This window comes from Trematomus bernacchii, unplaced genomic scaffold (assembly GCF_902827165.1).
Source record: "Trematomus bernacchii unplaced genomic scaffold, fTreBer1.1, whole genome shotgun sequence".
Lineage (NCBI taxonomy): Eukaryota > Metazoa > Chordata > Actinopteri > Perciformes > Nototheniidae > Trematomus > Trematomus bernacchii.
The window spans coordinates 7,413,332-7,418,666 of record NW_022988050.1 but is presented as its reverse complement, the minus strand read 5'-3'; positions in this window follow the sequence as shown (position 1 = coordinate 7,418,666).

Below are 5,335 nucleotides of genomic sequence, written 5' to 3'. Positions count from 1 at the left end.
CAAGCGTTTGCTTGTTACATCATGAAAGAGATTTGTCTCCCATCAGGAATTAGTAGGTTAACGTTTGACCCAGATACAGTGTGCATGTTCATTACATCAAAGAATTGTAAATGAAGCTTTCTCATTTAAATAAAAAGGACTTAAAAATAACTACGTTTTTCTAAAGTGTGCTTACAGCTTAATGCCACATAAAACAAAAAGGATAATTAGATACAAGTATGTTCTTCTTCTCCACTCGAATTGTATATTACTCATAAAGCCTGCTGAACCACAATGTCCAACATAGTTATTTCCATCAGTAAACGTTGTGCTATGGCAAAAAAAAGGAACATTTCTATAGGATCGCTAACAGTCAAACTTCCAGTCATAGAGTTCAAATACCGGTGGCTCTGCTAGCTCCGAGGCCGGGACGAGAGACAAGAGATTTGGTTCTTAAACCCTGCTGCTCACCACAAGATAAGATGTGGCCACTGTCCGCAGTGACGCACATGATCATGAACAGTCCAGCGCACACTCTCCGAGATAAAAAAAAATCCGTTGTTTTGGCCAATTAAGGATTATGATCACAATCTGACTCAAGCAGAGTGATTCAGTATTTGGTGACATTAGCAAAAATGTACCAGGAGTGGTAGCAATGTATTGAAATGTAAATATCCCGCTTAGTTTGATTTGTGAAAGAGTTGTTATCGATTCAGCATTGTACTATAGCAATGTACAGTTAGACTCACGATGGATAGTATAAAGCAGCAGAACCAGAGATATGTCATTTCACTCGTCTTCCTTGTCAAAACCAGCCGCCTACTTTACCCACAATGCAGTTTGGTTGGAGATTCAATTATATGTTAGCAGCAGCTGATGTAGCCTCGTGACATCGCTTGAATCAGATTTCAGCAGCCCCTATTGGAGCTAAATAGGGTGTAGTTCAACTTCACTAAGATATGCAGTGGTCCTCCCCAAGCCTTGTAAACAGACTTTGATGTGTAACATGTATGAATTCTTCCTATAACCACCAAAGCCAGAAACAAATCAATCATCAATCAATCCGATCATCCTCGATGCCACTTGTAGCCAAAGATACCACAATAACCCTCCTCCTTTGTCCCTTATTGGCTCGTGTGTTCCATTCCTTGGCTGCCTCTCCCTCCTTTGCATATCTACACACCTGCTCTGAATAAGCCTCATTAGTTCTTCCCTGCTTCCAAAGTCTTTCGCAGCCAATCATCTCACTGCCTTTTCTGCTTCCTAATCACCTCATTCCCCGCACCTGAGCTCATCATGTGTATCTTTAAGTTCCTGTTTCTGCAGTTTCCATCCATCTGCTCCACACTTCATGACTTTACTGTCGTTTTTCCATGTCAGTATGTAGAAATATGCACATAATTGATGACCATTACTTTACTATTCACTATTACAACCTGATTGCGTTTAGATTAAATTGCATTCTCATGAACTTTTAATTATTGTGCTGTTTTTCCTTCTGAGGCTAATAACATATTAACCAGGTCAGCAGCTGACTTATGCATTAAATACAAAGTGTAATGTCACCCAGATGAGTTCTGTGGTGTAGTTCTGTTTAATAGAATAGGTTCGCACCCAGCATGGAAGCTCCCCGAGCTGCGGGTTGGATGTGTGCAACCTTCATTTACTTTCCCTCACTTTCTTTTGAAGTTGGGGATAAGATAATAGAGAGATAATGTGTGCGTTAGCAAGGTCATCTCCCAGTATAGTGTTCTAATTATGGGCCCGATGTCCCTTGCAGTGGAGTGTCTGTGCATATAATGAAGTAGAAAAACTTCGATTTGGCTGCAGCATGAGAATAACCCACCAAAGTTACTCGAGGGATGCTATGGTTTGTTTTTTATAATACTTTCATTATTATCAAAATGATTAAACATGTACACATCATACATTTGTATATTGGATAGTGGTGGTCTAATGGATAGTGAGATAGTGAGGTGGGCTGAAGATCGGAAGGTTGTGAGTTCAAAATCCCGCCAGGAACACCACCACTAGATGCCCTTGAGTAAGGCACTTAGCCCTTAGTTACTCCAGGGAGAATGTCCCTGTCATTGGTAATTGTAAGTCGCTTTGGATAAAAGCGTCAGCTAAATGAAATGTAATGTAATGTATGCAGTTACAGCATGGATTTAACCACCATCCCAAATCTAAAACAGTCAGCATCACCAGAAATGACTCTCATATTACTACAGAGATGGAGCTACTGAATTGTGGCCAAGCAGCACAACATGGGACCCTGTCAGACTCCAGATAAACCACAAACCAAGCAGAGCTGAGCCAAAAACTCCCAAAGCAAAAACTCAAAAGTCCCTGGCCACCCTGCCTGAGAAACAGCTGACGTCAGCTGTCTCAGCAGACCGCCCACTGCGATATGGCTCCATTTCCACTGGATACAGATGAGAAACAAAGTCGGCATTAAAGAGGAGGGATAACTAGCAAACTAGAGGGCTGCTGTAGAGTGACTGATTAACAAAACGAGACAGGAGAAGAAGAGAGGATAAGTATATACGGGAAGAACGGGGAGAATGCTCATTTGAGTGGAGTGGGAGATTAAATGGAGCCATATCAGGTCATGTGCCTTCCAGAGACAAGACCCTAATCTCCTCACACACTCACACACACACACACACACACACACACACACACAAACACACACACACACACACACACACGCACACTTTAGCAGAAGTGAATGCCCTGTACGTTAGACATTATGCAATACATTGTGCAATGTAAGTGCATATGTTTAAATGCACTGCAATGTGTTCAAAATAAAAACATTTCTGTGAACCACCCTTTAAATGTGTGTCAAAGAGTTTGTGTGTGTGTGTGTGTGTGTGTGTGTGTGTGTGTGTGTGTGTGTGTGTGTGTGTGTGTGTGTGTGTGTGTGTGTGTGTGTGTGTGTGTGTGTGTGTGTGAAAGAGACAGAGAAAGAGTGAGTGGATGGAGGTTAGTGTAGCGTAACTAGAGCGAAAAAAGTTCCCCCAGAGCCGTTAATAAAAGATGACGCTGCAAAATGGATACCGGCTAGAGCTCCAAGATGACATGACAGAAAAGGATATGACTGATATTCCTTTCCTATCTGTCTTCCATGTGTTTTCTTGTTAAATATTAATGCGTGTTTGCTGTTCTTTTACACTTATAAAACTGAAATACTACACGAATGGCCATGTTGGGCATTGTGATCCAATTATCAAGAATCACAGATGCTAACACCCTGCGTGCTACGGACACAAATCAGATTTATGACAATTGCAGTGATTTTTAAGCAAACAAAAGCATTATACTATGGATTCATGGTGTATCAAATGGAAGAGGGACTCGTACATCTGGCAGGGCTGGTGTTATGGCTGCCCCCCCCCGTAACTTCGGCCAGGATGATCATAATCTCACAGAAATCACACTGGTGTTAGTTATTCTCCTTTAGTTTAAGCAAATAAAAAAGCATTTTATTCTGGATGTTTTAAAATGTACCTTATTAACTGAGTCTTAAATTGTTTTTTGATAAGTCCTACTTAGTATTTAAAGAAATTATGAAAATAAACGAATTAAGTGTTTCAAAATGTACATCTCTGTGAGTGCTGGTCAACCCCCTCAGCAGTTCTTGGTGTAATGTAATGTTGGTGGTTCTAGTGTTAATGCGTTAGAAAAGATCTATACTTTGTACTGTGTATACATTAAGGACACAGTTCAGTTTCACAGTTAAGTTTGTATGCAACTGTGATACTAACTCTGTCTCTACACATAATTAATCTGAGAAGCCCTTGAAAAGTCCTTGTCAGGGTTTTTATGCATTTATATAGAAATAATATGGTTTTTTCATTTGCATAATTACCTTCTGCACCACAACACAGTTTTACCTAAATGAAGGAGAATGGCAGGGGCTTGTCAACCTGCTTAAGACCAACCATGAATAGATAGATAGATAGATAGATAGATAGATAGATAGATAGATAGATAGATAGATAGATAGATAGATAGATAGATAGATAGATAGATAGATAGATAGATAGATAGATAGATAGATAGATAGATAGATAGATAGATAGATAGATAGATAGATAGATAGATAGATAGCTGGATAGATAGATAGATAGATAGATAGATAGATAGATAGATAGATAGATAGATAGATAGATAGATAGATAGATAGATAGATAGATAGATAGATAGATAGATAGATAGATAGATAGATAGATAGATCGATCGATAGATAGATGTGTTTTCTCCATGCTTAAGGGTGAACTGGTTTGTTTGAGAATATATCTAAATATTAATGACATTCAGCGCCTAAGGCAGAATTGTAATGGCTGTTCACTTACTTATCCAGCTTCTGGCTTGCTACAGTAATTATCATGCCACACTTGTCCTGTTGAATTCACATATGCTTGCTTTGGAAAGAAGCAGAAAAATAGTAGTCAGTGCCATTTCTTTGTTCTGAGTTGTTTCTATAATTAGCTCAGAGTGGTAATATACAGTATCATACTGTGCGCAGGCTGTTAAAGAACTAAAAATGAGCTTGTTTGATACGAGATATTGTCAGTGTCTAAAAATAGGCATGTTGGCGAGTAGGAAACTGTGCAGTTCTACAGTACATACAGGGAAGGCTGATCAATTGTCTCTCACATACAGAGGCAGGGAGGAGCTGTCCTTGGTGCTGAATCAGCCACCCGCACTTGGCTTCTGGTGCTCTCTGCAGACTGCTGTGTCTGTCTGGTCGCCTGTGGCTCTAAACACAAGTGTTACACACCATCGTTGTTAACGTGTTGTGTTTTTTTCAACTACTTTAAGATTCTTTTCAGCACTAGCAGGAAAGCTACAAAAAGCAGTAGGAGCGATTTCCTTTTTGTTTGGAGCTTTTGGTGTACTACTCTACTCATAATAGATTAAGATGTTCTTTTGCTAGTTGCTTGTTTAGTACAACTTAAGCAGAACTGAAACCTTAGGTTAATGCAGGTATAGGTACAGGACAAGCATGCACCTGTAAGGGTCTTTTGTTTCATAAGAGCAAGAGCAGGATTCATTGTTATTTGTTCTGTTGTTTGCTTGCTTGCCAAGGATGAATACATCTAATTAAAACCAGATTTATGTGAAGACACGGAGAGCAGAAGAGGGAGTTTTCAGATTCTTTATTTTAGTGAAAGTACTTATAACTTAATGTTAAAAATGTTTGCTTAAAGTAAACATCTTGCCTTCAAAATCCCACAAGTACAAACATATATTGTTTACATTTGTGCATTTTGCTTTTTAAATGTCGTTGTACCTGTACAATGACAATTGTACGTGCACAATATATCAACACAAAATCATATTTTAT